Source organism: Acromyrmex echinatior, chromosome 3, assembly GCF_024713525.1.
Source record: "Acromyrmex echinatior isolate Ae372 chromosome 3, ASM2471352v2, whole genome shotgun sequence".
Taxonomy (NCBI): Eukaryota; Metazoa; Arthropoda; class Insecta; order Hymenoptera; family Formicidae; genus Acromyrmex; species Acromyrmex echinatior.
The window spans coordinates 2,902,454-2,923,842 of NC_141854.1; the positions used below are offsets into that span (position 1 = coordinate 2,902,454).

Below are 21,389 nucleotides of genomic sequence, written 5' to 3' on the forward strand. Positions count from 1 at the left end.
GTCTCTCTTTATCAAGACGCGTCTCGATGTTTTAAAGATTATAGGGGTCGTGAATCAAAAAGATAGTAGCAATAAAAGGTCGACGATCTAGTCCAGCTCATTGTCATACATAAAATCTCGGTCGTACAGAAACGTAGCACATAACGTATCACACAGTGATTGAACAAAGGATGCTGGAAATGATTCGAAATGATACGATATTTCATATCGTAAAATAAAGAGTCTGCCATTAAACGAATTTGATTAAATAAAACTAGTCTTGTTTATCTTAAAAGTGCGGAAGATGTATTAACAAACAGAATGTAGGTATACACGTTTCTTAAAAGAAAAACAGAATTCTGTTCATTCACACATTTTATCAAAGATATTTAAAATTATCAGATTTATATTATTAATATTAATTGGATTATTAATAATTAGAAAATTATTAATTAGATATTTAGATATTTAAAAGTAACAATTCTCTCTCTAATAACAACATCTACATGTATTTAAAAAACAACCGCTTTATTGTAGAATAAATTGCTTTTATACTCACTTTTGTAAAATGCATATTTATAGTTCGCAATTAAACGCGGAAAAGCGTCTGTGTAAGCGCCTAGGCTCTCTTGGGACTAAACACTCAAACTTCCTGAAAACTTCTCGTTGTTATTGCGGAAGCCAATCCCCCGTCATAGTAGATGATAAACAACATTGTACGTCTGTAAGTAAGTTGGTAACAAACTTCCGCCGCCTTTCTCACTGTATTTGCTGATCTCCTGTTTGGAGACAACTCTACATCATTCATCGTAAACTTTGTTGGACATTCAGAACCATTTATCATGCGACATACTTCATGAGTTCTCAATAAATTACACGCACAAAGCGAAATTAAGTTTTCGGTAGCGTACGATTTTATAATTACAAATAATAGTTACATAGTAATCAAACTTTCATAGACTTCCAATTGGAACAATCAAAAGCAATAGAAAAAGTGATATTTCCATAATAAATAAAAAGGGAGATAATATGATTTAAATACGTTTTAATTATAATATTACAATATTATAATATTAATTACAACAAAATTTAATATTTTCTGTAATCATAAATATAGTAATAATAATATCAAAATTATATATATTATTTTTAAAAATTCTTTAATTATTCATGACTTTTCTCTTTTATATTTTTATTGTTTAAATTGATTAAACAAAATATTACACTAATATCAAATATCTGAAAATATTTGCTTCAAAATTATCAATCAATCATATTGGGGCTAAACAAGTAACAATGTTTATCTCTCGATGAATGTAACGATGGTTCGATGACTTCACACACCTAAAAGTCAAAGACCTGACGAATGATTTTGAAGAAATGCAAAGATCGGAGATGCTACCAAATGTAGGTCGAATCATTCATGGCTCTCGAACAAGGTTTATTATGTTAAAGCGTAGGTCGACCAAGGAAAACTCATGAAAATTCATGAATGTAAGCGCGAGTGAGTAATTTAATCTTCTAATTATCTCATCACGTTAGAGCAATTTAAAGCGCTGCTGACGTCATCTTTTGTAGCTAGCTGTCAAAGTTGTAAAGATAAATTAATATATATACTTACTTTTATAAAATTAAAATAAAAAAATTATACGTAATTTATACTTCTTTTTTCTTCGTTTATTAATTCTGCTTATAATTATAAGTTATTTAAACTATCATTTGTATCATTTAATTTTTTAATAAAAATTAATAAAACAAGAAATACAAATACAGATCCAGATACAGATGTGTAAAAAAAAAGGCTTTCTTTCGACCTTGATATCATTTTATTTATTTCGCGGCGATTCGCATCGCAGCACGTTTTTAATTAACTGCTGTTTTAATTCGCAACAAGATAGATGTGCAGCTTGCATGTCGATACTACATTTCACTACATTTCTACTTTTGTGAAAAAATTCGAAATAAACACGATACGAGGGATTCGATCCTTTTCAGAAGGTTTGACGCAAAAACAGCGACAAATTCGAGGAATCCGTTAAGTTGACCCATTTCCACAATCCGTACTGCAACATATATACGATTTAAGAAGAATTTCTGATTGGAAATGGACGAATCAGAAAACTCTGATCAATTAGATAGTCATTATAATTGGACATCTGTTTTCTCCACTTATAGAGTACTGATTGATGTAATCAGATTTTCTCTTGATTTGTCGATTTTCACCCCAGAAATTTTGTCGGTGCGCGATTCGCAAAGCGGAGGAAAAATGGCGTTGAGCCAAATTTCTACTAGCGATGCTTTTACGTCATCGAATACAAAAAGACAGTGGCAGATACGAGACATAGAGACTTATGGCCGTAACGCCCAAAGAACTTGAAGTTCCCCAAGGATTCATGCGACCACCCTCGTGCTTACGTGAGACGTGTATCTACAAAGCTATACCCTTCCTCTTCCTTCTTCCCTCCTTTCTCGCATTTATTTCCATTCATTTCCATTTGTTGGCATTAATTAATTCATCAAGGAGGGTAAAATTAGGGAACAATGGTGAATCGTCTAGAGTTAATCGAAATGGGTCATCTCTGCTGAGTAAAGAATTTTCGCGTGAAAATTTAGGAGATAAAAGAAAGATCGACTGCAAGAATTGTAACGATTGAATAATGGATCTGCGCAAAAAACTATCTATTGTAAAATGCCATTGGAAGCGATCATCAAATTCGACAGACATTAATGGTAAACACCTAAGACCTAAACCAACGGAGATGTAAATACAAAATTGAATTATATTTATTTCTATATTATGCATATAATCATTAATATTTTTCTCTTCAATTTAATATTATTACGTATAAAATATAATAAAAGAAAATCGTATATTTCATTTCCACTTATTGTGTAATTTTGATTATTGGAATGATAATTTCGATACAATAATAAAGTGTGTTATGTAAAACACAATAAAACGTAGTACGTTTAATAAGTAATATATTTGAGACTTCGCGACTAGCTAAATGGATTTAATTAAGTTAAATTAACCTTGTCTTTTAAGCTCTATATTTGTATGTCCTATTTATAAAATCGTACTGCGTTAAATAAAATTGCAAGGTGAAAACTTACAAAAATATCCATTGGCAACATATTTCTACATTAGTAATGCGAAAATTGATAACATAATGATAAATTCGACAGCAGATGGTCACGTCAATGAGGAGAAACAAAAATTGTGATAAAAATATAAGTATTATTATATTAGATGTTCCATTACTTCTTTATCTTGCTCGGTTATATAATTTAAAAATCTATATAATATTTTATTTAACGAGAAAAAAAAATTCGATATATTTTGATAAGAAAAAGTTCTATTAAAAAACATTTGGTTTCTAGTACCGCAAAAGCGATATCTGTATCATTAACAAAGGAAGGCTCTTCCTTTTGTTAGGCGTTATCCATACCGGAAGTTACGACTACCTGCTCGCACGATGCTTCCTGTGTCATGCTGTGATATTCTGTTGCTCCGACTCTGTTTCATCCTTCCCGTACCGTTTCATATGGAATTTTTAACCTGATGCGCAGAAAAATTTCTGCCATAATAAATTTGAATATTTTATGCAATGATGTCAGGGTATTTAAGGTCAATTCTTCTTTTTCTTTTTTTCGCATCCGGTCGGTGCCTTCGCATAGACTTAATTTACGACTGGATATCAATTAATTATCTACAAAAATCTTAAGCAAATGTAAAATGCAGCAGTAATTAAAATAGTTATATTAGTAAAGAATACAAGCCAATGCCATTAAATCATTTTGTGTGTGATTCCGTTAGAAGTTATTGTAATTACAACTTTTTAATTAATCAAATCGTGGTTGTCATAAAAAGAAAATATATGTTTTCATAAAATGAGAAAAATATAATTTTACAGATACAATTAAAAATTTTTTAATGCTTTTTTATCATGGAATTCTTAGAACCAAATAAAAAAGATATTTTTAATAATTAATTTATAATAATTTCTCTATCTTATAACGTAAGTTAAAAAAAAATTAAAAATATCAATAAATTTGAAAAAATATTTTTATATACAAATAATTTTTTTCTATATTAATGCAACAGATTTGATGCGGCTTTTAGAATAGATTGCAGTCCATTCCTTCAAAAATTCCTTTATATAACATGGCTCGTCATTCTATCATTTTTATACGTAAAAGAAAACTTGAAAAAAAAAATGCAAACGTCAAAGGACCTACGCGATACCACTTTATAAAACGTTACATGTAACTGCCTGTCTTTTATATTAAAAGTACTTCGGCTGATGGACGAGAATAGTGCGGAATACCGCGATCGATCGATCGTTCATGTTCTGCCTATTTTTAAACAAATATCCACATTCACAATAGACACTTGCTAGGGCAATCCTCGAACAAAGTTCATTTTCTAAACGTGCACGTTATAAAGAAATTTCCGAACATATCACAGGAAAAAAATCTAGGTTTACATTCTTCTATTAAGTATTCTAGCTAGAAGAGTTTATAACTGTCGACGCTCTTGCGGCGAAAGAAAAACGCAGTGGAAAAAAGCGGGTAGAACATGAAAAACGTGCGGTAGATATGTAACTGTAACGCGATAAGAGTATTTTATGCGAATGCAATGTAAAAAAAATTCCTCGGAAATCATAAATAATTCCAAGTTATGACTGAGAAAGTTTGAATTGTTACGTTTTTTAAGGTTTCAAGACTTCAAGATTTAAGTCAGAATATAATTCAAGCTCTTATATTTAATTCTATAAATTATAATTATGTATCAATTATATAGTATAAAATAATTTATAGTAATAAACAAATAAATAATAATAATTTATTTATTTATTTATTTATTTTATTTAATAATAATAATATTTTAATTTTATAGTATAAAATAATTTTTTCATGTTAAGGTAAATATAGTTGATACATAATATATATTATTATTACCTTACATAGAAAAATTATTTTATACGTATAAGATATCTCTATATAAGTGTCAAAATTGCTACAGCAGCGGCTTCAGTATACGAAAACAAGTCAAAATTGTCAACAAGTCTAATAAACATATATCAGATTTCGAATAGTTTCAGAATTAGATAAGAGAATATGTAGAATTGCAGTAAGAAAACATGTATCGTATTGAATGTTGTTTAATGTTTGTTCTTCTATAATTTAATTTATAAAAGGTGCTTAAAAATTTCTCCGTCGACACACTTTCCAGCATAAATTAATAAATTTTTTGTATTGTAACTTTTTAAAAAATATTTAAAGTTTTGCGGATGATACCGACTGCGTTAAATAGCAGTTGCCATATAATTGTTCTAAATTATGACTCTCATTCTGATATACTAGATTTTTCATTCGTCCCCCCCAAAAAAATCCAGATTCAGAACAATAGAATAACAATAAACGCTCTCGATTCATATTCTTATTTCAATACTCCCTAACTATGAAACTGTTTGGATATATGTTTATTTGATATTTTCGGCTTGTTTTCATGAAGTCGCTATAGTAGTTTTGGCACTGTATGTAGAGATACCTTATAATATTTCTAAAATCCTATCCTTTTTTTCTAATATTTAGCACACATAATAAATGGATTTTAAGTGCTAAAATTGTATCTTGATTTTTATATTATATTATTAATCGATTTAAAGTTAATTACATTTTTAAATTTTTTATTACTTTTTTATTACTTTTTTTATATATACTCTTTTTATTAAATAAATTGATTAATATTTTTATAAACAAACATATCTATTAATTATATACTGTCAAAATAAGAATTCTACGTAATATACGACGAAATTAATAATATATCGATTAATAATTTATTCTCAGTAGACAAAAAAGCATTATTGCAAAGCTACAGTTTGTAAGGAAATTTTTGTTCATTTATTGGGTCATTTATTTCGCTCTGCTAAATTCGATTTCAATTTAATTTCAATGAGTTTACTAATCATCGATGACTCGATTAGGCAAGTTTCACGTGTTCTTACAATAGAGTTCTGTTTGCGGTCGAAGTTTCGAAGGCGAGTTTCACGTGTATAGGATGAAACCATTTCAAAGCAAGAAGAAAACTAATACCAAAAAGATAATAATTTCGTTAAAACGGTAGTAATTTTAGTATTTTGCATATCATAATTCTTATGGTATTTAATTTCGTTTTCCAGAAAAATAAAGCTTTGATGTAGTAATATAAAATTACCGATGATTTTATACATGTAAAGTTGCCGAATACATATCACTTAACTTATTTTTTATTATATAATTTTCCATTTGGCACTATTTTGTACGTAAATGAACATTGGAAATTACAGCTTGAGATTTCAAATACTCATTGTTTTTTCATCAATAATATAAATTAATTTATAAATCTTTCTACAAAATAATTTAAAATTGCCACAAAAAGTATAATTTGATGATGGGTCACCTAAATTGTATCTTAGGTTTTTTAAATTTTCTTTCAAAATATTAAATTTGAATGAATAAACATAATTAAAAATATAAGATTAATAAAAGAGAAATCATTAATTAATAGAGTAGAGAGCAGCTTTTTCGTCCATTTTTCGCGATGATATTTATGTTTCTGAATAATACATGTTGATTATTTAAAGGTACTTGTGCAAAAAGCAGTCATAATTGTATATTGTAATTATAAGCACGTCAAATACAAAGAAATACTGCTTGCTATCGTAAATTTTATTATTTTAAAGTTGAAACCGATGGAATTAGCTCTGTCCTATCTAATAATTAACTAATACCCAATTTTAATAATTTGTCCAAAAAATTAAGGTAATCACTATAAGGGACCCAGCCTCGATGATCTTGACATATGTTGTCGAAGCCATGATCCTGAGTAATCTCCAATAGATTTTAGTCATCGGATATTATTCGTCAAAAAGTTTTTAACAAAAAAAGTTTAAAAAATAACGTTTGATTTCGACTTTCCACGCAAAACGATCGGTCTATGTTACTTAATCTTACATCCCTTTCTGCATAGGAGCGAAAATCTATGAATGTATTATATTTCACATGAATTCTTATTCATATTCTGTGTTGATATGTAAATTGTTTTGATTTTTGTTTCACCTTGTAGATAGCGAATATTCGAATATTGCAAAGGATAAACACTATGCTTCAATCCTAGTTTAGAAACAAACGTGAACAATGTTTCTTTATTTGTACAATGTTATACCCTGCATTTATAAATTTAACTCAATCCATTTTTTTGTATGGATGGACCTCGCTTCGCGTTGTAAAGTGTACGCGTGGATGCAGCGGATTCCGCCATTCCTATGGAGGAGCTTCACTCCGAGAAAAACTAACCTAACTGAACCTATTTTTTACTTTCGTGTGGAAAGTTGTAAATCTACGAAGCAAAGTTCCATATGGGTTTACAATTTTCCACGCGAAGCGATCGACTACCCCACATCAAAATATTTGATTAGATTAGCTTTTTTCGGAATGGAGACCCTCCCCTCCCCCCATAAGAAAGGGCGGAACTACATGCATACATACACTGTTAGAAATGTTCTTAAATTTCATTAAATTTTAAGTTACACAATTTGAACTTAATTTCATGACATTACATTAAATTTAGTGTACTTATAACTAAAAAGTATATATATATATATATTTACATGTACATAAAATTTAATGTATTTATATTTTTCATGAAAATTTATGAAATTTAATGTACTTTTTATAAAATTTTATAAAATTTTATTAAATTTTATACATTAAATTTCATAAATTTTACATTCATTACATTTAAGTAATTACTGTAACTTAATTTTCAATTAAATCATTCATTATTTTTAATTTCGTTCATAACCACGAGCTTCATTTACATATAAAGGAACATGGTTACATTTCTAACAGTGTATATACGCACTGTACAATATAAAGCGAGATTCCGCATGGATTCACAAATAGTAGATTTCGTTATAGTAGAAATGAAACGATATTTTTTTTATTCTTTTGTTAATAACTTTTTAAAAGTTAATAACTTTTTAAATAACGTTCAACAGCTAAAACCTGTTGGAGATCACTCAGGGTTATGACTTTGACAAGGTCAAGGTCATCGGGACTGAGTCTCCTATAGTGAACAATTACCAAAATCAAGTATTTCATAATTATTAAATGATAATAATAAAATAACAATAAAAGACAAATAATGTCAAAATAAAATTGGCTCAAATATATTTTTGCAATTGATATCCATCTTTCTAATTTAAAATAAATCCAAATATTTTATTTACATTTAAGCAAAAAATAAAGAGGTTCGAAAACAATCCGTCATGACCTAAAATCACGTGAATTTATTTTTTTGAAAAATACGTAGAAGTGCAATTTACTGCTTTACAGGGATTCTTTTTTGATTTCCTAGAATTTACGCAAAAGCTGATAAAAATCCGTGAAATACATATATAAGTCTCTCTTGTCAGTTAAAAAAGTTAACTTTTTAATTTAATTCTTTGAAAAAAAAGTTATCTATCCCTTTTATTATTGTCAAATCGATCTTGTGATGGTACGTTTAAGAAACTTGATGGATTTTGTGAAAATTTAATCTTTATATAATAGTTGCAAATATGTATATATACAATGAATGTAAAATATTCTATAATATAATAAACATTCTATAAGAAAATACAAAATTTACAATAAAATTGGATGATTACGTTATTATTAGCTACATAAATTAATCAAAAATTAATATTCACATATATCTTTTAATTTTCACATATATAATCTTTATGATTTTTTAAAATGCCGCTAACGTCCATAAAACAGACGTAGCCTATTACATTTTTTTCTATATTATTTTTCATTTATTTCATATTATTATTACTGAATGTTGCTTATATTAAGTAATAATATAAAATTAATATGAAGTACAAAATTTAGGCGATCGATATGCATTCGATAACACTCCTCTATATATTATAAAGTTCGAAAATTTACAATTCTGTTATCAAAGAGAGAAAATGCGACATTCATAAGCTGCTTAAACTAAGTGCTTTTATAAAACAAGGGAGCTTTAAAGCTTTCCTTCGTGTTCTTCCTCAGTGTTTTCGCACAGTATACTTTATGCGGTTAACGTTACTTCATCATGTAAATTCACAACTAAAATCCATATAGTTTAGAATCTCATAAAAGCGAGACTGTTGAGCTATGAGCGTAAAATGATCGTAATTAAACATGACTTTTCTTAGTAATTGTAATCATTTGTTTAAATAGACTGCATTTTAATGAGAATGTATTTCGTACTTTTTAGTACAAATAATGTTCGTCTTTTGTATTCTTATTATTTAAAAAAATTTTTTTGTAGTATCGATTTTACAGATCATTCCAATGATAATATGAAAATTAGCATAAGGTAAACTCGAGTATTATGGCCATATAGAAAACATGGCTGCAGATTATATTTCTCTAATTGCCAAATAATGTATTTTTGTAGTCATTCTCGAAAATAAAGATATTTATAGTATAGTGTTTATGTGCATATACTATTCGAAATAACAATGTTGTGAATATTATTATTTTTATTTTCGACTGCCTGCACAATTTCGCACGTGTCCACTAAAAGCTTTTATAATGACGAATAAATTACAGTTAAGCTGCCGTAGTCATGAACGATATTTACGTAATAAAAACAGAGCTAAGCACGCATTTGAAATACTTACTTTTATTTGAAAAACAATATTTGTAAGACAATTATATTTTATATTTTATATTTCAGCAGAACACATAAAAATTTTATATTTCAAATACTAACAATAAATCTTATTATCAGAATTATAAAATACAAAAAGTATTTTCAATCTTTCGATTTTAAATGCATTTGTATTGCAAATACTGTTTTAAATAAAAGTATTTCAAATACATGCTTAGTCCTGAATAAAAATGCATACATAATAAAGATAAATTGTAATATCTATAATTTGTATTTTTTCATATCCATCTTTCCATCAGTTTAAAAGATGGCATACAACCAAGTCACACACACTCTCTCTCTTTCTCTCTCTCTCTCTCTCTCTCTCTCTCTCTCTCTCTCTCTCTCTCTGCTTTTTTTAATTATAGAAATCTTTAGTTTCCTTAGCTTATAATTATAATTTTTTTACTGTTGCGATCATATTATTATGTATTTTTAATTATAACTAAATTATATGTGTGTGTGTGTGTGTGTGTGTGTGTGTGTGTGTGCGCGCGTGCGTGTGTGTGTGCGCGTGCGTGCGTGTGGGTGTGTGGGTGTGTGGGTGTGTGTGTGTGTATTAAATATATGAAATTATAAGTTTTATCATTTTTAAAATGTTACTTGCATTTTTAACCTCCGTAATATCATATTAATTATCTTTTCCCTAAAAGTTATGCGAAATGATTAATGCATACATTATAATATTTTTAAGTTTATCTTTTCAATAGTTATTATGACTTCAAGGTCTCTTCAGTGAAACAATATATTTAACTCTATTAAAAAATAACAAAAGTAGAAGAATGTTTCTTACATTTTAAAAACTGATAATTTTAAAAACTGACCCGGTTTTACCCTAATAAAATTCTTACAAAACCTGATACTATGTTGTTTGCAACTGTGCACAATATTTCATTACATAAATCTCACATAGTAGAAGTCTTATCACTATTGCATTACCAGTATCCGTAAAAGATAATCGTAAAAATCATAAAATTTATGCTTTAAAATTTATATTTATAGAATATACGCAACAGTAAAATGTCAATGGTATCTGTGCATTCTGCATATTACGTTCGTAACTTCTATTTTTCTGTTAAAAGAGATAGAACGAAACCACGTGAGGGAATGCATTATACTGCTGGATTATACTGTAATTTTCGCGCGATATATTGCGATAATGTCATAATGCAAGAGAATGAATCAACTAGAATATCAATATATAAAATAAGTTGAAACTGAAATTCGCAATTTTGATATTCTGTTTTATATGAAACATAAATTTTCGTAAGATCCCAATACTTTTAATCCGATACAACGGCGGAGTTTTGAAAATGATGTGAAACGAACGACATGAATTACAAGATCAATTTCACAGGTCTCGAAAACACGCATATGTATATATTTCGTATTCGTAGCTCGTTATCTACGTTAATTGCGAGCATAATCAATCATAATTCGCGAACGAAAACATGAGCGTAATAGGCATGAGGAGGCAACGAATGATTGACGCGGCAATATTTCGCTCGTAATTGTTATATAGAAGCTTTCTCGATTTCGTTCATCGCCATCGTCGTTCTCATCGGCATGTTAGTACCTGCGGAATGGAATTTCCGGACTCTCGCGATTATATTATATGTGCTAAAGCGACAACGCACGCGGCTTCATACGATTAACTTTCTTGTAACCGCCTAGACTCGTCAGGACGATAATGCGAGGACAAGTTTTAACGGGGTAAGTGGATCATGGGTCCCATGGACAAAGCCATTAACAATTAACCGTGTCGCCGGTATTATTGCAATTAACGCACGCGTCATCTCTTCACTTGGCTTCACTCTGCCGTTAAGCTTAGGCATTATTCAAATACTAATTGTATATTCACACTAAATGATATAAAGTTCTTTTGGCAATCTGTGTCATTATGAGAATTCATCGGATAAATCGATAACGCGTGAATAATTATCTGATACATAAACTCTTTCAAAGTATTTTTCGATTTATAAAAACAGTGATGCTAATATTGCTAGTGCTTAATTTAATTAAATTGCAAAATTTATTAAAAGTAAATTAATTTAATTTATACAAATTATACGAAAAAATTAAATGGATGATTAAGAGTAACAGTTTTATTTGATGAAACAGAGAATAACTTTCCATCATTTTTAATATAATATTAACACAGAAAAGCTTGGTCCAAAAAATTAATGCAAGTCATATGCCATAAAAATATTCTTGATTTCTAAATACAACGTGATAATTTAATTAACAATAATCTCCGATTAATTAACATTTAGTTTATCTAAAATAATAATATATTGCTTCTCGTCTTACGAATGCTTTGTGAAGAGAGACGTATCGAACTGTTTGGAGAACATTCGCCGTATAATTAAACAAATTTTTCAAACTTACCTCCTTCCGGACACCTCGAATCGTACAAGTCCGTGTCCAAGGAGTCCTTAATTTATCGCCGGACACCATTCAATCGGCTTGCCGACACTCGCCAGGGATCCGAGATTCTTTCTCGCAAGCACAAAGACGTTTCTGCGTCGCTCTGAATGGGGCATACCACGAGGGATTGTGTTTTACACGGAGTTAATTTTAATATGCGTTACATGCAGTCTGAGGGACGCCCGCACCCCCTCGACGACGAGCTCACTGACAAAAGAGTTCGCTCTTACGGTCACCAAACTGAAATAAATGCGAGTGTAGTCTGGAAACTGAAAGGCAGTGCTATCCCACTCTAAGCACGTCCGCGGGAAAGCGAAAAGAAGTGCGTGATACCGCTCGTCTTCTCAAGTAAAAGTTTCAATCTTCCAAAACGACTATCTAACGTAACATGGTTTAAGGTTTCGCTGTCCTCTTTTATCAAGCCGTTGCTGCATCGTTGCGAAAATTCGGAGAAGCAACAAAGGGGTTGTAATCGAATAATACAATCAAGATGCAAGATTCTAGTTTACAACTTTCACTTAATAAATTTCCCATCTCCCGGTTTCTATCACCAGCTGAGAGTGCGTAATATTCTCACGCGCAGATGCCGGAACTGGCGAATTTCGCTGACTAAAGGCGACGCTCTCGGCAATTAAGACAAAGCGACATAAGCAACGAACGCGACGTCCGGCTACGTTCGTTGTTATCTGGTGCCACGCGAACGCACTGCGAAAAGAGGAAATAGCTCTCCAACGCTCCGACTTATCTCGTCCGCTTTTCGACGTTACCAAACTTCGAACTGAATTGTTATCTGAAGGCGTAATCTTTTATCGAAAGTAATTTCGATGTTGATAAGGTTCACTATCTCGTCCTCGAACAAAATATGAACGAGTCGCGCATCGTTAAAAGTCCTCTACCACACCTGCTGAAACGTGATCCGAATTTTGTCGCTAAGAGATCCGCACCTGCCGTCTGTGCCAACAATCGACAGAGTCGATGACCAAATATCAAAAGAACGATCATAAAACCACAAGAAAAAAAATGATATTTGTTATTAGGCGAGATGGGGATCAGTTGAATTAGGGGTAAGTGGAATAATCGAGGCTACATTAAAAACACGCGAGACATGCGTAAATGTGTCTGAGCAGCAGCGACTGCCGCTAAGTCTGCTGTAACATCTTGTTGCGAACACATCTATGATAGAAGTTATGCCACAATTTTCACAAAAAATCGTACACCTAATAAATATTTTTATTCTTAAAGTTTTTGTTTTACGATCGTATATGACTGTCTGATGTATTTGATTTCTACTTAGATAGTAAGTATAATTCTTACTTAATAAAGTCCAACAGATTTTTTTTGTTTATTTATGTATCTTTGTTATCATATATTGTTAATGTTTTTAAAAAAACGGATGGGGATAGTAGACTAACCACAGCATGGAACTGTATGATTCATTTAGTGACGACTCTTATAATACTTACTCAAGATTTTATTTTTTTAAAGAGATTTCCTCAGTGATAAATTATAAGTTTTTGCACGAAATGAACAAATTTTACAAAAAGAAGTATTGTTTGCTCTGCGAAACGAATGTTTGTGTTTAAATTATATTTTTGTAAAAGTTTTATTAATATGTAGCCAAAGATGTAGCTTAAAATACATTAATCTTTATTTATTATTTTAATAATCTTAATCGAATTATCCCGGGGCTAGTTGAATCAGATGGAATGCATTAGAAAAATGCATTTTTTTCATATTAGTTATTAGTTTCCCCATTATTAAAATATTATTAGGTAGTCAAATGTATGTAGTAACTGGTGTAGAATTCATTTTTTCGATAAGTCTCTTTATTTCGTCTGTAAAAATTCGAAACTGAAAAATGAGTCTATTAACCTCGGTCTTCTCTACATAAAAAACGAAGAGACGAAAGATGAAAAGGCGAAAGATTAATTGCAGGAATGTGAGACGCTCGGTGAGATGTGTTTATAATACAGAAGTTTCATTTTAGATAATCATTAATAAGAGAGAGAACAAACATGACGATATTTATCTATTATTTCATCACTTTTCTTTACTCCAAATTAAAAATGAAACTATGAAAACGTTAATTCTTTGTTGTATCTTTTTTCTTTCAGGGAATAAGAGGAAGGCAAATTGAGGCCAGGAAAACGTCGTGTGCCAGGTGCAGAAACGCACGATAGTAAGAGACCGACCGATCGACCTCCAGGCAGAGTTCACGTTACGTTTCGTGACGTCGACCGTTCATGACTATCAATAAGAGCGCCGTCAAATAAATTCATCCCGACGCAATAGTGGGAAAGCTGACGCCGAGCGAAGATAATATTTCGCTGAATCGGCTTCGCCGACGTATATACGACGAGATGCAACGACCGTGATAATTTCGATGATCGGACGAGCGTGATGAAAAAAAAGGCAGTTGAGAGCAAATCCGGAGAGCAGAACGGTCTGATAGGATAATTCGACACCGAACTACAACAAGGATTCAATGCTCCGAAGTAACTTTCGTTAACGGGCGTAGACACTCTTGAGCGTGCCATGACGTGTACTTGTTTGCTTCCGGTAGAAGAGCATCATTTTGAAACGTTTGTGTTTAATTATCGAATGTGGGGTAACAATTGATCTGCGTTATATGTTGACAAGGATAAAGAGGACAACAACGACGACATGAAGCGACATTTTATGTCAAACGAAAAATTGCGCTCAGCACTATCAGAAGATACGCCAATGAAATGAATTCATATCGCGAGTTTCATATATGGCCATTTACTGTGTCCCACAGCGACGTGTGTACAATGATTTAATTGCTTTTATCGTATATATCGAAGCGAATTGAATGAGCGCACCGCGCGATTATTAAACGAGTAACAATACCGCAATACCGTTAAATAATAAAACAAAGCTTGTAATGAAAATACGCCAAAATACGCCGTGAAAACCAATGCTTAGTTTTTACAGGATATTGAAGCTCTTAATTAAACAGGTGATTTCATTGACTATTTCAATATTATTATCTCTAAATATCTGATGCGTTGATGTTATCTCTAAATAAATAGTTTGTGAAATTATTTAATGTTTCTAAAAAGATATAAAAGAATTGCACCGTAATCGGATATCGAGTCTCTTCGTCATAATTTGTGTTTTGTGTTGAAATATATTTTATATCGCCTTACATAAGCATATTTTATCAGCAAGTAATATATGCAAGTATATGTTGCACCAATGTATTCACGGTGAACAAGGTATAAAACAATTCCGTGAACGGCACACTCTGTAATCAATCTTCTGAGACGTTTCAACAACAGAATGACGCTACACTCGCAATCATGACTCATCTGAGCGAGCAACGATGCTTTTATACTTGACGAATCAATATCATAGCTTATTAAACTTTGTGAAAACAATTTTCTATATATTATTTTTCAAGAACAATTCATCAGTGTTGTGTAATGTAAAATAAACGCTACAACAAACAACGAAAAAAATGATTAATTCTTGATTGAATATTTGAATAATGAAAAATTTACTTTTTCGTAATTGTGTGTCGATACAATAAAATACTTTTTAATTATTCGTTTCACAATATACTATCTTTATTTCGATATATTTCTATTCAAGTTGACTGAAACGTGCGTTATTAATAGTTTATTTTCTGTAAACATGAGTATCTAAATTTATGGAATAAATAGTTTAAATTTATGGACTTTTTTCAGATGATCCCCTCTATATTTCTTGGATGTCAAATTTTTCATTCGCGTCGCGACGTATGAATGTTCATACCAATGTGAAAGAGTTAAAAAGGATCACTGGGTAGAATAACATGATGCTATGATTAATCGCTAGTCTGTTATTTAGGCTCAAAAAGAGACTATTGAAAATAAAAAATTCTATATAGATTATAGAAACATGTGTAGCAACATAATCATCATTTTAAATCATACAAAACGACGATTTCAAATAACAGATATACAAATTATTACGTTTTTGTAATATAAACAGATATGTATATATTTATGATAGAGCTATATCTTATTATTCCAATAAAAAAATGGGGAGGGGTAATTAACTCTCTTTTTCTTCGATCAAACATTTTACCAAAAGATATTGAGACGTCATATTTCGGAAAAAATTACGTAAAAGTGTTGCCTTTCTACAATCAAATCAATACTAAGTGCTGATAGCGAGAATGACCGTGAGAAAGCTATTTATCTTATCAGTCCTCGTTAGTCAATAATTCTCTTTGTATAGATTTATCTTCTTAAAATTCGGAAGATCTTAAAAATCTATAATAATAGTGTAATTAATATGTAAAACTTCGTAAATTGTAAAACCTCGTAATTAAAGGCCGGTAATGAGCATTAATAGATGATAAGTACAGTTTTATATTTATAAAAAAAAAACTATGATCAACTTTTAATAATTCAATCGAAACGAAATAGCGCGCGCGCGCTCACACACGCACGCTCGCACGCTCGCACACACACACACACACACACACACACACACACACACACACACACACACACACACACACACACACACACACACACACACACAAATGGTCTGGTTAGATTGAATAGTAATTCTGGTGAAAAATACAATTGAATTCTGGAATTCGAATTTTTTCGTTTAATCTATTACAATTTCACAAAACATGCAATTATAAAATAATTCTGTTAGTCTTCTTTGCTAAAGTCTATTTGGGTAAATATGCCGAATAGCGAAGTCAACTCTGATTATCTTGACCTTGATATATTATACGTTATCATGACTTCCACCAGGTTTTAGCCGTCGCTTGTCATTCATTAAAAAGTTATTAGCAAAGAAGTTTGAAAAGTGACCTCCCTCTCTACAAAGGGACACACGATTTTCCACGCAAAGCGACGCTGGCAAAGGAGAAGTGAGATAAGAGTCGCTTCGCGTGGAAAGTTGTATATTTTAAAGCAGAAAATTTCTGTTTTATATAGTAGAAAAGAGACATAATTTTTTTCAAACTCCTTTTGTTAATAACTTTTTAATGAGTGACGAACGACGGTTAAAACCTGGTGGAGGTTACTCAAGGTCGTGACCTTGACATATGTCATCGAAGCTGACTCTTCTATTTGGTATATTAGCCTCTATTTGATCCAAAATGTAATTTATTTCCTAATATTTAATTTAAAAACCTCTTTCTCTGATATTTGATGACTTCATCAATTAATGTAAGATCATTTTGTGAATATTTTTTATTTTTTATTGTTTATTTTTTAAAGCTTTTTTAACCGGATCGTATTGATCCAAACGATAATATAATCGTTTAATAAATTTGAACATACCGCAGGGTTGAAATATTAAACTCAAACATTTTCTTTTTAATTAAATTCCCTGTAATATATTATCTTTTATATAAATTATATTTTATAAGATGACAAGAAGAGAAATTTCTTCGGGAAACTTTCCGCGGAAGTAAAGAAAACCCGATGTTAGATAATGGAGAAAGGAGTGGGAGTGCACTTTGCGTAGACAGAATTGTCTAGACGGAGCATTGTCGAGCGCATTGTCAGGGTCGCTTAGGTGTGGTCAGTCATTGTTATGTCTTTCACAGTAATGCGTGTGTGCAATGGCTATAAAACGAATACTTTAATATCTGTAATTCATATCACATTGCATAGCCCATAATATAACAGTAATGCCGCGCAAACGGCGCAAAAGTTATTTTCGTTCCCTTGGATTTCACTCTTGTCTCATTTCGCTTGTCCTCTCTAACTTATCGTAGGTGTATAAAAGCCTGAAGCAATAATAGTTAATTGTTAAACGTAACATTATACGGGATCAAATATGGAAATCGTACGAGGATAGATCCTATAATGCAAATACTCTCTATATGTTTGCTCAGTTCCATAATATTCGCCAATGATTATTTGCGTACATAATATATATGACTATGTACATAATATGTAACAAAGGTAATTTAAATACATTAACCATCGATTAATGCCGATGATTGCTAATAAATATTTGTAACAATCGATATATGTACTTAATAAACAGTCTACAGAAATTGATCTGAATATAGGTTATTTCAAAATCATTCTTTAATGATGTGATAAATTTAAAGTTGATTAAAAGAGTTTTTTCTATCTTATTGATAAAATATCTTCGTAGATTCTAAATGAGAATTTTCGATATTTTAACGAATCGAAGGGTTACCAGCTAAATGGACGACTCTAACACAGACGATCTAATTAAGAGGGTTCGCTATAATTGTTTTTGCGACATTATAAGCATCACGTAATGACACACAAGGGGTTGACAATCATCGAATGACCAAATGCGGAAAAGGACGTCGCGTGATATGGAGTAACAGGCTTTCATACGTCGCCAGAAGAAGACGAGACCGAGACACAACAGATAGCCATCCCGATCAGACAACTAACAGAAGGCTCGAGTTCAAAGCGAAAAAAAGTCGCTCGTTCATGATACACGAAATTCTGTGTAGCAAAATCTTGCGAGCTAAATCTAATTATTGATGGTATCCGGAGCATCGTATCAATTCCGCCATGTTGTCTCCTTCGAAATCACCATCATGTGATAATCACGTAATTAAACAAATAAATGGAAAGCTTTCAAAATAAAAACGTATCACAGATATTATGTTTGTTAAAGATAGTGAGAAGAAACATAATCGAGCACACGTGAACGCAATTTTCGAAAATGTTCGCGGACGAATAATCGACGATAGATCCGATCGACATCCGGAGACACTCTTTTTCGTAAGACACTCTAAATTTCGTAAGGCTCGCACGAGTGGCGATTTATTTCGGTCACCCCGTAGAGAAACATTCGCTGAGAGGTTGCTTGGAAAAATTTGCAATAAAGCAGCACCAACGTCGCTTCTCCTCGACCATACAACCCGGCGGCGAGTCGAGTGCATCGTTACTCTTTCACTAACAGCTGCGGCGGGTGTGCGTAAACAAGCTCGAACGAGCGGATTCTCTGCCGAATGCGTGCGCAAGCCGGTCGACAGCCGGCGAACCTTCACAACCGCACCTAATCGGTCTAATCTCCATGCGCGACTATCTGTGAACACCCTTTCTTTACCGCGTAGGAAGAAGGCATATGCGGTTCCGAACATGCAGCGACATTCGCGAAAAAGACACCGGGACACGATGTAATATTGTGAAATAAAAGAGGAATGGACATACTGTTGTATGAGAGAAAAAGAAATTAAACTAATATATTGAATATTTCCAAAAATGAAATAAAAATAAAATTATAACTAATATAGCGAGGAAAAAATTTAGTAAATTTTAATGCGTATTTCTTCAAGTACATTAGTACTTGACAAACATTTATTTACAGTAAATAAATATTACTCAATTAAAAAAATGATTTTTAAATTAAATTAAAAGGATTCTTACGTTAAATAAATATATGTCTACATTTAAATATTTAAAATATCTTGAAATTATTCAAATATTTATGAGATTTTTTTTTAGTGTAATCGTGAACTTTGCTAAAGTTTAAATTGACAGTCCAAAATTTTTTTCATTCGCGGAATAATACATAGTATTTAAAATTTAAATATGTGCAGTAATAAATCTCTACAGCTTCTTATCTGTATCTTGTATATTACTTAATATAAATATAAGTAAGTAATATCATATAGTATAATTCTTTGCGATACTTTTTAATCGTACAATGAACTGCGATATTATCTTCACTATCTGATAACAATAATAACTTCGTACTTTATTACTTAAATCTATAAATGCGATCTTCTTATTTATGACAAGAATTGTTTTAGAAATATTTTTTTAATGATACAATTATATTAATTTACTTTGAAATAATATTAAGACATTTTTTTATGCTTTCGTTGGCACAAAATAAATAAAATGTTTGTTATAATATAAAAAAATAATATATTATAAAAATATAGATTCATATTCTTGTATAATATTGAATAATATTGATAAATGCACGCATTTATTGATAAAAGTAAAATGTAAAATGATTCATAATATATATTATATTGTTTATTACAGAAATATAAATACTATAAAAAGTGTCAATGTAAAAGGACTCCAAACTGCACCAGAATAGAGGAAAAACCAAGCGATCATAAGCGAAATATTGCAACGATGTATAAAGAATAAAAAAGTAAGATATAACTGTATAATAATCAATGTATAATAATATACAATAAAATAAGTTACCAATCAAAAAACTGATAATAATGTAATAAACAATATGAAAAAGACAGAGAGAGAGAGAGAAAGAGAGAGAGAGAGAGAGAGAGAGAGAGAGAGAGAGAGAGAGAAAGAGACAGAAAGAGAAATAATTAATTAGTAATAAAATAAAATAAAAATAAAATGAGCATATACATTTCTAACATAATTCATAAGATGACAAGTATTAATTAATATATAGCTTTTTTATCTAATCCTTAATTTATACACATTATCGCTTCGACCTCGGACTGCATTCAACTTCATTCGACTAAAACGCGATACCTACAAATACGCAGGATATACGATGTAAGTTAAGATGCACCTGTTCACTCCAATTGACGGCACATCTCGCGGTACGAAGTATCAACGCTAAATCGTGCGTTTTGTCGCAAAAAGCGCTTACATTTCAATCTAATACGCGCACACAAAATCCCTCGGGTATACCATGCATATCTGTAACACGGTCACCAACGGAAGTCGGAGCGCTGTTTAAAGAAGGATCAACGGATATCAATGCCGGGATATCTGACGTCGTCGATGTACGTGATAAACGTTCAGTCATTCGCGGCATTCACGTGACACCGATCACTATTATAATATAATAACGTGTCGAACCCGAAGTATTTCAATAGGACCCAGCGTGAGCGACGCGATGGATCAAACGACAACGAAAACACGTTCGGACGCACACTCGATCGCCAACGTACCGTCACGCGGGAACATCGGAACCGAACTGCCGCCACCGCCGCCGCCGCTCTCGGCAGGTTCAGTGCGGTACGTATAGTGGTGCGCGCGCGCGCAAGCGATTCCACTCGCAGCAACGTTCACGGCGCTGCTATCGCGCGTTTAGAACGAATACGTTTCCTCGCTAGAACAGATCAGCTGATTGCCAATTTCTGCTGCCGTCAGAATAAAACACTTTGTGTTTCATCAATCTTTTTCGGAGCTTTGAAAGTTCTCTTTATAAGGAATGAAAGTAATTCATTGAAATTCGTTGATTGGAATCTTCTTTTCTAGAATAGACAGTAAATATTTCGTAA

General features: G+C 31.4%; 1 protein-coding gene across 3 annotated transcripts in view; it reads right to left on the reverse strand.

Annotated features, from left to right (window-relative positions):
- raskol (Ras GTPase-activating protein raskol) overlaps positions 1 to 21,104 on the reverse strand; it is a 170,820-nt gene extending 149,716 nt beyond the window's left edge. The window contains exons 1-2 of one of the 3 annotated variants that reach the window (XM_087404131.1): positions 20,636 to 21,104; positions 12,101 to 12,242 (exon numbers count right to left, since the gene is read on the reverse strand). The gene's annotated coding sequence lies outside the window, so the exon portion shown is untranslated. Of the gene's footprint in view, positions 1 to 12,100; positions 12,380 to 20,635 lie in introns of all 3 variants that reach the window. The other 2 variants (XM_087404130.1, XM_087404133.1) reach the window with 2 other exon arrangements.
- Positions 21,105 to 21,389: the final 285 nt, after the last annotated feature.